The sequence below is a fragment of the Nicotiana sylvestris genome, chromosome 6 (assembly GCF_000393655.2).
Source record: "Nicotiana sylvestris chromosome 6, ASM39365v2, whole genome shotgun sequence".
NCBI lineage: Eukaryota > Viridiplantae > Streptophyta > Magnoliopsida > Solanales > Solanaceae > Nicotiana > Nicotiana sylvestris.
The window spans coordinates 132,010,848-132,023,467 of NC_091062.1; positions in this window are offsets into that span (position 1 = coordinate 132,010,848).

The window sequence follows — 12,620 nt, forward strand, 5'->3', positions numbered from 1 at the left end:
ATGACAAAGGTCACGGTGTATTCTTAGGTAGCATGGATGGTTTCACATGACTAGGTGAATGATATTACTATTTGGTATGGCTTGATGAATGTATATATTTCAGAAGGGACAATATGTTTTGATTTATGGATACTTCATTGGTATTACGACACTCTCCTGGTTGATCAACTACTGATATTCAAATTTTGATATGTGGCACGGAAGAATTATAGAAGTATTCCTCATAGGATGATCATGTATGAGAGATGTGTTAGACATTTGGGCGGCGGAGATGGGATCAAATATGGTGATTCGTGCATTCTATGAATTTTGAGACTGTGAGTTATCAGGAGCAGATTGTATCATGGTTGTGGACTGTGAAGTCATGGACGAAGCTAGCCAGATGATAGTACGTGTTATGATTCAGTCATTGTGCAACATCGGGGGGTTATTTATCTATTTGTGAGTGACTAGAGCTTATTTGGGGGTCCATTGGTAGGCCCAATTAGGATATGTATTCTACACCGAGTTAGATTGGTTGGCTCCATACTGCTATCACTAAGGGATGTGTCATTCGGTTGTTGTTGAGCTTATCCGTGTTCTACAATGATCCGTGAGTTACTCTTCTATGCTAAGAGGAGTTGTGAATTGTGGGTTATAAGCACACATGCTGCGGTTCTATTGGGGCCTTATAACGAAATTTGAGCGAGATGAGTATTTGAGTACTTGATTTCGAATTGCACGTGGTTATTGAATTTGAGCAGGGTGGCTTGAGGAATATGCCATTGATCAGTATTTGGATGGGGCACATATTGCAGCGAAATTATGTGGAGGTATGAATCTTTATATTAGATTCGTGTGTTGGTCCTACGGGGTGTGATGAATTTTCAGTATTTCGTCGTGGCAGTAATTGTTAAGCTTGCGGGACAGTTATCTCATTTGAGTCAATTTTCATGATTTGAGTACATTTGGATTGTTGCTTATTGGTGCACGGATTGCACGGGTTGTGGCTTTAGATTGTGTTGATGTGGCATGTCACTAGAATGATTGTGTTGGATGAGATGAGGTCATTGGACCTAGAATGGATACTATCGTAATTGATTACAGCATAGTTGGAAGGATAATATCGGAAGCCTGCTTAGAAATTGGCTATAGCTCTTGTCGAAAGAGGGAGAGTTCCATGACTTATTGGTTTGATAAGTGGTTACAAGTTTCTACGTGTTTCTTTCATCATTGGTAGTGTACAAAGGTCCAGAACATCATTTTAGATGATATGAGGTTCTTTACCGGTGTCAAGTTGGTTATCGAGCAACCATTGCGGTCAGAAGTTATCGCTATGAGTATTTGAGTTGTGTGGTATATCCTGTGATTGTGTCGTGGGTCATAGTTATGGCTTGATACAGCTTGTTCAAGCTTATACAATGTGTATATGCAAAGTTCGAGTCTTGTAGTATTTCGGATGTTAGAAATTGGATATTGTGGTTTACATACTAAGGATGGAGTAATTATATTCAGTTGTGTAGTGTGGTCGGGCCTAGATGAAATAGGGTGTCGTGGGATCACCCCCGAGTATGTGCATGGCAAAGTTATACGGCGGTTTGATGGCCTTGGGAACAACTCTTGGCACATTCGAGGACAAACGTATGTTTAGGTGGGGGAGAATGTAACGACCTGAACGGTCGTTTTGAGCATTTGCACTTTGCTCGGTAGTTTGGGGTTACGATTAGCTCCGTATGATTTATTAGGACTTGTGTGCGAAATTTTACTTCATTCCAAGTTGATTTGATATGTTTCAGCGCGAGTTTTTGGAAGTCGAAAGTTCGAAAGATCATTAAGTTCGATTTGAGGCGTGTTTCTTCGTTTTGATGTTATTATGCATGATTTGAGGCCTCGAGTAAGTTGTGTTATGTTATAGGACTTTTTGATATATTCGTATGGGGTCCCGAGGGGCTCGGGTGAGTTTTGGATAGAATTGGGTTGTGTTCCGCTCATTTTTCTTATGTTTCGATGTCGTTTCTTCAAGCATAAATGTTACCATATTGGGCAATTGAGGTCTGATTTCTGTTTTGTTGAAGTATTAGATCTGTATCGTAATTACGGATCCGTAGCAAAAGGAATCATCCAATTTTGACATCGTATGAGGATTTTATGGTCATTTTACTAAGAATTGGGTTGCTAGATTTTTCACATTAATTACGAAATTGTCACTGGCTTCGTATTCAAAAATCTGCACTATTTTCAAATATTGAAACCAATATATCTCCTTCATTATAAGGTCAAATGGAGTGAATCAAAAGCCTACCTTGACTGAAATTTCACAAGAAATTCACTGGAGACATCAAAAGTATGTTTTGAGATCGTTTGGCTAGCAAAACGAGTGGCAGAACAACTGGGCAAAAGTACTTAATATCGAAGGTTTGTTCATTTGATCATATTTTGAGTGAGGGATAGGGCTGTTTATCGCGCGGATTGGGCGGTTATTTACTCTTAACGGTTTGACTTATCAGTTATCGGCTTTGAAATGTATTAATCCGCTAGCCACCCGATAAGATATCGAGCGGATTGGTATAGATTTAGCTCTTATCGGCCTAATTCAATCTATATTGCACATGACGCAATTTACCAAATTCAGCTATTATCTTTCTGCATCAGCGCATTCTTTCCTTTCTTTGCAATTACTTGAACTCGCTCCAAGTCATACACAACTTTTGACTGTCTTAAGGAGTTCCATTTTCTCTCAGGCACATCTATAGTGTGGATGTGGTTGCAGTGGAATACACACCAACATATTAAAACTAAGAGTCCATAAAAGTGAATCAATAGCAGTGGTTTGCAGCAGTTTTTTAGGACGTTATTCCTTTTGGCCTACACCTTTTCTACTGCGATTTAAGTCCTAGAGTTTCAGTTGGGTGAGCTGTGGAAGAATCTCTCATTGAACTTCTTGGCCGCAATTTTCTCAATGTAATGTCTCAATCCGTTTCCCATTCGTTAAACCATTACTCCGATACCAATAAGCCATTGAGCTTCGATTTCAATTCGGTTTTCGGTTTCGGTTCAGTTTTGAACACCCCTAGTTAGGGAACTCCGATTTGGACAAGTTTTTGAGGAAATTTTCACCATATGGATTGGGGTAAGTGCTCTACACTCGATTTTGGTTATATTTCATGAATCCATCTTAGTTTTTGGCATTTGATTGATGATTTCAAAATAAAATTTGGGGGTTTTGTAAAAAACTTCATAATGTGAATTTTTGAGTTTTAAACATCGATTCGGAGTCGGATTTGAGTGAAACTAGTATGGTTGGACTCGTAAATGAACGGGTTGTCAGATTTTGTAAGTTTTATCAGGTTCCGAGTGGGAGCCCAGGTTGGGCTTTCTGGCCGATTTTGTGCTTTTAGTTAAAGATTCGACCTTTTTCGATTAGGATTGGTTCCTTTAGCATTGTTTGATATATTTGAGTTATTTTTTGTTAGTTTCGAGACGTTCCAAGGTTGAAACGCACAGGATGACTTTTTTGGAGTATCGCTTGGCTTGCTCGGTATTGGAATTGGCTTGTTCGTGGTAAGTAACTCTTCTAAACTTAGTGCTGAGGGTATGAAACCCCGAATTACGTGCTATGTGATTGATGATGAGGTGACACACATGCTAGGTAACGGGCGTGTGGGCGTGCACCCTGTGAATTGTGATGTTGTTGTCTCCATGACACTATATAGTGGTCCTATTTTTGTTGATATCTGTGTTTTCACCATGTGATAAAGTAACTGGCTGTCAATCATGCTAGATATCATATTTAGGCTTTATGCTGATATCGTTAGGACCCATAGTGGTCGTTGCATGCTGTCATCTCACTGATTTCATTGATATTTCGTACTCGGTCATATTCATACATTCATATTATATCTCAATCTCAGTTGTTACTTTTTGATATATCACATCATTATTCCGGTTCAGTATTCATGACATTGTGAGCCTATGGGTGAGACTAGAGAGATTGATGACTGACTGAGGCCAAGGGCCTAGTGGTGAGATATTGATATTATAGCACGTGAGTTGTCCATGCAAATCTTGATTTGATATTATAGCACGTGAGTTGTCCGTGTGGGTCTTGTTTTGATATTATAGCACGTGAGTTGTCCGTGCGGATTATAGCGCTTGGATTGAAGGAGCCCCTTCCGGAGTCTTCACACCCCAAGTGAGCGCGAATGATATTATTGAGGGATGGATTTCCCTGGACATGGATTTGTTCGAAGTACTTGATATCTGGACATGGATTTCTCCACAGGTTTGGATTGCCATTTTTCCTCGGTACTGAGTGACTATAGTCAGTGTTGTATATGTTTCAAGATGGATTTTCCTGAGCCGTATGGGCCATATACAGTACCGAGTGGTTGATCATGATGAGTGGAAAGTGTGAGACAGTGAGATTGCGTAGCCTGAGAGTGTGAGTACATGATTCATCTCTGAGATACATGGCATTGGCATGCATATATGACATACATGCATAGAGACGCATTTTTCTCATGATGTACGGTATCACTTCATTCGTGATTTTTACACACATAGATATGTGGTCATAGAGAGGTATCTCACACTTGCTATCTGGAAAGAAAATGAAACATCTTATTTCTTGTAAAAAGGATTTTTAGAAAAATTATAGTTTTCAAACTATCTCACATTTTTTGATGATTTCGGTAAAGAATTTGAGTTTTCACTGATATTCTTGAAAAGCGAAACTATTTTCGAAAAAATGTGAAAAAGCTGAGCATTTTACTTCTGAGTTACTTCCTTATTTATACACTTTATGTTGTTATGAACTGTTGTTGGATATTGTGTTGGACCCGACCTATGTTCCAGCTCGTCACTACTTTCAACCTAAGGTTAGGTTTGTTACTTACTCAGTACATGGGGTTGGTTGTACTGATACTATACTTTTGCACATTGCGTGCAGATGTTAGCAATTGTGCTCGATGGTTGCCGGATTTGAAGATGTACCTGCGTTCCTGTTATAGCTGTCTCTTGTTCATGGTAGCCTTAGATTTATAAAAGCTCTGTTTATGTACTTTTCAAATAGAAGATGTATTTATTCATATGATTAGCTTTGTAGATTCTATTTTTAGAAGCTCGTGATTTGTACTACCAGTCCTTGGGGAATGTATAAAATTTAGATAATTCTTTTTGTTTAATTGTCTTATTAATATTATTGGAATTGGATAGTTATTAGTTGGCTTATCTAACGGGTTGGGTTAGGTGCCATCAGAACTAGTGTATTTTGGATCGTGACAGCAATGTCCAGAGTCTTATAAAGAGAATATCTTCTACATATATTTCGAGAAAAATAAAATCGTCTGCATGCACTATTAACCAATTGATAGAACATATTACAAATTTTTATACAGCGAAAGGTATAATAATGACAGATTAATAGATATGTAAGATGACTAAATATCAACTAATAAAGGTACTAATGTTGCCTAAAATCATGTTACAATACAAATTGTTTGCATACGAAAGATTTTTTCTCGCACCAAATATTTATATCGAAACACTAAATTATTGCAAGATATATGTTTTATATTTTGTTTATATTTAATCATGATTAAGTAATACATATATATTTATACTTTAATTGTAAATTTTCCGTGAGTATATATAATTTTTTTTCAGGTTTCGACAATGATTTTTTAACTTTCCGTGAGTATACTATTGAGACGTATGTATGTAGCTTATACGTCTCTGTCAAAACCAAATTCCTCTACGTATGCGTGCAATGAAGTGCTGATATTTCTTTCTTTCTGTCTTTCTTAATGTTTTTACTTTTTTGAGGAGACAAAGTTAGGTGAAATATCTTTATCAAATTTTGTCAGCCATATATATATAACTCCTACTTTGGGTTCTTTTCTTTTTTCGTTTAACATGTGCCTAAAAGAATTTGCAAAATGAACTATTCCATATCTTAAATTTTTTGAAAATGAACATTGCTCAAACCAAAATCAACCTCCGTTTGTGCAATAACATTTTCCAAATGAAGTATATTCTTGTTGTCATACATATTTGCCCACTCTCGAATTTTTTAATTAAGAATAATAATTTGGTGATGTTTAATTTCTACTAATATTAATAAGGGAATTACGTCGGGATTCACTCTTGAAATATAATCGTTGCTTTTGCTGTAGATGCCTTAATTTGGCTTAAAACTTATGGAACAAGGAGTTTAAAATATGTTCCCATAGAATGAGAATTCTTGTTTCATTCAATATAAAAAAAAAACGAGACTTGTATGGAAAAGTGTCACAATCCGGATTTTTCACCTTCGAGAGTCGTGATGGCGCCTACTAGTGAAAGCTAGGCAAGCCACCATTTGAATTATTTACATTCTTTCTACTTTAATCCTTTAACAATTATGAACCAACATTATATAAACAGCGGAATGTAAATAAGCAGAAGAACAAAATAAAACCATTTAAATATTACCAATACAATTCCTTAAAAAAAGACTACCCAGAACCGGTGTCACAATTTCACAGACGGTCTAGGATTACTACAAATAAGAGTCAAAAAAAAAACAAATACAATACTATCTCGGAAATACATAAATGAAACAGGATGAAAGGATAGAAGCAGACGCCAAGGCCTGCGGACGCCTGCAGGACTATCTCGGATTGCCTGAATGGACTGAAGACACAACCCTCTCTGCAGTCCGAAAGCTGTTGTACCGGGATCTGCACACAATGCAGAGTGTAGTATCAGCACAACCGACCTTATGTGCTGGTAAGTACCTAGCCTAACCTCTGCGAAGTAGTGACGAGGCTAGGACCAGACTACCAAATAAACTTGTGCAATCAAATCATATACCGCGGAAAATAAAAGGAAAACTTTACAATTAAAGATAGGAAGGGGAGTCATGCTGAGGGGGACAACAAATAGAAACAGAAACCAACAGTTAAATGTAAAGAACACCGTAACTCAATTATCAATACAAATAAGGAAAATCAAAGACAAGTGCACGACATCACCCTTCGTGCTTTTACTCTCGTCCTCACCATAAAATCAATAAAATCTGCACGGCATTGCCCTTCGTGCTTTTACCTCACATAATAATGGCACGGAATGATCCTTCATGCATTAACACTCATATCATGGCACAAAATTGTACATCGTGCGGCATGACATCACCCTTCGTGCTCTAACACACTCTCATAAATATCATACACGGCATCACCCTTCGTATTTTACACTCTTCCTCACAAAAATCATACACGGCTTTACCCTTCTTGCTTTAATAATCTTCCTCATCCATACAACAATCACAAAGCAATAAGGGCAAGGAAATCAACAAATTCACAAATAAATTCCGTCAAGGGACCAATGGTACAACAATCATATCCCGGCAAGGGAAACAATATTAAAACAATAACATCCTGACAAGGAAGATAACATTAAAACAACAACATCCCGGCAAGGGAGATAAAATCATAATCCTCTTTTCTTTTTTACATTTACTTCACAATCCAATTCACAATTTGAGCCTAATCATTTTACAACTTTGGCTAACGCTCTTCAATATTCAAATACCAATAACATCCTGGCAAGGAAGATAACATTAAAACAACAACATCCCGGCAAGGGAGATAAAATCATAATCCTCTTTTCTTTTTTACATTTACTTCACAATCCAATTCACAATTTGAGCCTAATCATTTTACAACTTTGGCTAACGCACTTCAATATTCAAATACCAATATCACTTCCACAAGCCTTGCTCAACAATAGAAATCATCACATAAGATATGAACAATACAAACAAAGTCACATTAATCATAGTATAAGACTCACAAGCATGCTTGACACCAACGTATAGATACTCGTCACCATGCCTATACGCCTTACTCAACAATTAACACATAGAAAATAGGATACAACTCCGAATCGCTCAAGCTAAGATTAGATCAAATACTTACCTCGATGCCACGAACACAATTCAAGCCTCAACTACCGCTTTACCTCTTGATTCCACCACCAATTCGATCGTATCAAGCCACAAGTTACTTAACTATATCAATAAATGCTAAATAAATTAATTCTAATGCATGAAAATAGATTTTCTAAAGTTTTTCCCAAAAAGTCAAAAATCGACCCCGGGCCCACATGGTCAAAATCCCAGGTTCGAACAAAAACCTGATTATAAATTCACCCACGAACCCAAATATATAATTTGTTTTGAAATCGGACATCAAATCGAGGTCAAAATAGCCAAAATTTGAAAAACCTAAGTTCTACCCAAAACACCCATTTTCCCCCATGAAAACCCTTGATTTTGAGTTGAAATCATGTGAAAAGATGATAAAGATTAATGAAAATGAGTTAGAAATGACTTACAATCGATTTGGAAGAGTACTTGCCTTTGAAAAATCGCCCAAAGGTGTTTAGGTTTTGAAAAGGTTTGAAAAATAAAGATTTTCCGCTAAGTTATGATTTTGCAGGTCGCAGATGTCGCAATTACGACTAGGGTTTGCAATTGTGAACCCCTTCAAAACCTGCTAACTTCACAAATGAGAAGATTTTTGTCGCATTTGCGACCTAGTGCAATTCCTATCACCTTTGCATTAGCGAGGGATCCTACGCAAATGCGATATCGCATTTGCGATACAAAAGTTGCATTTGCGACCAAGGCAGCCCAGGTCGACTTTCGCATTTGTGAAATTTTCTCGCATTTGCGAGCCAGGCTTCGCAAATGCAAAGCCTGCAGACCTGACACATACTAAAAATTTCCTAAGTCCAAATTTCACTTTGTGGTCTATCCAAAACTCACCCGAGCCCTCGGGGCTCCAAACCAAAAATGCACGCAAGTCTAAAAATATCATACGGACTTACTCGTGCAATCAAATCATCAAAATAACATCAATAACTATGAATTTAGCATCAAATCAAAGAAAATCTTTTGAACTTTCAAAATTTCAAATTTTACAACTAAGGTTCTGAATCACGTCATTTCAAGTCCGTTTCTTACAAAATTTTACAGGCTCGACTTAAATCATATATAAGACCTGTACCGGGCTCTATAACCAAAATACGGGACCGATATCATCAAATAAATTATATTCAAATTTCCAAAAACTCTAAAAATTTTAGTTAAATAATTTTCTTCAAAAATTCATTTCTCGGGCTTGGGACCTCGGAATTCGATTCCGGGCATACGCCCAAGTCCCATATGTTCCTACAGACCCTCTATGACCGTAAAATCATGGGTCCGGGTTTGTTTATCTAAAATGTTGATCGAAGTCAGCCTAAATTCATTTTAAAAGCAAAATTCACCATTTTTCATAGATTTTCACATAATGGCTTTCCGGATACACGCTCGGACTGTGCATGCAAATTGAGGTAAGCCAAAAGGGAGGTTTTAAGGCCTCGGAACACAGAATTTATATCTAAAGCAAGTGATGACTTTTTGGGTCATCACATTCTTCACCTCTAAAACAACCGTTTGTCTTCGAATGGACATAAGAAGGAAGTACCTCAGTCGGAGAAGGGATGGGGATAACGGCTTCGCATATCGGTCTCAGACTCCCAGGTCGATGCCTCAACAGGCTGACCCCTCCACTGAACACGAACAGAAGGGAAACTCTTTGATCTCAGCTGACGAACCTGCCGGTCTAGAATAGCTACCGGCTCCTCCTCAAAGGACAAGTTCTTGTCCAAGTGGACAGTGCTGAAATCTAACACGTGGGATGGATCATCGTGATACATCCGAAGCATGGACACATGAAACAGTAGGTGCACGGTTGATAAGCTCGACAGCAATGCAAGTCTGTAAGCCACCTCTCCCACTCGATCAAGAATCTCAAACGGGCCAATGAACCTAGGACTAAGATTTCCCCTCTTCCCAAATCTCATCACGCCCTTCATGGGCGACACCCGAAGTAATACCTCCGACCATGAATGCCCACATCACGAACCTTACGGTTGGCATAAATCTTTTTCCTGGATTGAGCTGTACGAAGCCTATCCTGAATAATCTTGACCTTGTCCAAGGCATTCTGTACTAGATCCGTAAAAGACAAGCCAAGTATTCATGCAACAAGTGATAGAACGACCAGCAAAAGTAATTGCCTAAATTTAAGGACAACTGAGAAGGAACAAAAGGAAATTTATGGTGCTAGCAAGTTAAAGTAAGTTGCGAGTAGTATAAATAGATTGGTGTAGGTCCTAAGGTAAAGTATTGTAGAGCAACAAGGTTTTAGGTAGATAGGAGTAAGGATATGAAGAGGTGAGTGAGAAGGTGACTAGAATATGTATGTCCTCGGGATTGAATGAACACAGAGGAGCCTGAGACTAGGTGCATTTATAAGAGATGGAATGCTTCCCTGTCAGTAGAATAAAGGTGTAATTGTGATAGATAAGAGGATGATGCTTAGGCCTTTGATTGAGTAATGATTTAACGAGAAAGGGATTTCATTAATTGCACGGGATTAGAATACCCCCATAAGATGAATCGCGTTGGGATGCAATGAAATACGGTTATTGAAGTATAGTATTATCCCTAGGTGGATCAGGAAAATCACTTCATATGTTCCCCAATAAGATGTGAGCCCTAGTGATAGTGTATTACGTAAGAGGTTGCAAGTTATCAGTGATAGATTATAGATCAACATTAAGGTGAATAAACAATAGATGGGTACAAGTTCCAAAGTTCGAGATGAGATTTGTTTGTTATTCTTAGATGAATAATAATGAGGAAGCACTAAAGGACTTAGATTTATACATATAGGATAAGCAGCGAGAGAGTAACCTGGAGTTGGGTAGCAAACCTCGGTAATAATAAACCGAAGTAAGCTTTATGGTATATTATAACCTACCTAGATGTAGTAAATCCATAAGGATATATATACAAGGCTATGAAACAAGAGATAGAAATAGTCTTAAGTTCGATAAAGTACCAAGCGAAAGACATCAGTACACCTATAGATGCCTAGAGGGACAACTTGTCATAATTCTGTATATGTTCATAATGTGAGGCTTAGAGATTGGCTAAAAGATGGAGGAAAAAGAGAATACGAGTCGCTAGGCGCTCATACAAGGACACAGTCGTACATACTACATGACATAAGGTATCAAATGTTACGATGTTGGAAGAATTCCGACCACATGTCATGGCGTGACAAAGAGGCCTAAAAGGGGGGAATGCCCAAGCATTTGGATTTATTCACAAAACAGTGGCTTAGATGAAAAGATGAGCATTAAAGTATTCGTAAGAGCTATAGTTTATGAAACTGATAAGCGCATCAATCAACATTCGAGGACGAATGTTCCAAAGGGGGAAAGATGTTACACCCCAAGTTTTCATACGTGAGAGTACGTCGTAAGTCATTGATGTAAGCTCGGAAATGAGATTATATTTGGAAGTAAATAAAGTAAGTTAATCATGTTACCTTGGAGGTTACAAATATTTAAGATCATGAATAACGAGTACCAAGAGGGTTGGAAATCTTAGAAGCTAAACCAATTGAAGAAAATAAGTTTCGTCAAAAGTCGACAAGTTTGGAATGTTATAACATGTACTTTGGGGTAAGACTAGGGTTCTTAACATGATAAGGAGGTTATTCTATGAGTTATTTTAGTCGTATGATAATCATTTTCTACATTTTGAAGGCAAGCAAGTTGTGGAACAAGAGTTGGCAAAGGTCATCACAAGTTACATTCATAAATTTGCTGAAATTTAGGACAAATGTATCTGAGCATTTCTCCAAATATACTTGGAATGGGGTGTTCTACCTACCAAATTGAAGATATATGAGTCTAGTTTCTAACACAGTAAACCGTTCATCAATACGACATCGGAGTAGAGAGATATTCATGTTTTCGCGAGACCGCGCAAGCAGCTCCCAATGGGACCCACTTAGGCGGTGGTTGACCTACTTCAATTTATAAACGATTTGAACACCTATTTTTGCTTACTTTTCAACCAAAATTCGTCTCCAAACTTCTCCTAACCCTTCTAAACATATACCACAAGGGTTTGAAGTGATTCCAAAGTGATTACACCATATTTCAACATCAAAACTTAGTTCTAGTGAAGAACAACACCTCTTTGAGGTTGTGTTGTCATTGAGGATTGTTGTGGGCTGTATTTGGATGAAATTCCAAGTTTTTGCTGCTGTCTAAGGTGAGTATAACAGCCTACTAATTGTGCTTAATCTTGCTTGTATGTTGGTTAAGTTGTTAGGATGATAAACTACAAGATAATACTTGGATTAGCTTAAGTCACTTCTATGGTGTTGTATTGCTATTAAGGGTTGTTGTAAACTGAATATAACTTGGATTTTGACTTGAAGTTACTGTATAAGGTATGTATATTGTGATCTTTCTTGTGCCTAAGGTTATCTTGATGTTGATTAAGTTAAATGGATGGGCTAGACATGAACTAGTGAATAAAGTTGCTAATTGAGGATAGTTGAAGTTGTGGATTATTTTCGTTGTTATAAATATATGGTTTAAGGATGGAATCATTGATTAATGACTTCATTATCATGTTAATGATACTTTTATGTTGAAGGAAGAAGTCTATAAGGATTGATAAGGGGTATAGAGATTCCAATCAGAGCTTGCCGCTCGTCGTAATGTAGTTGTGACTTGTTGTTGTTATA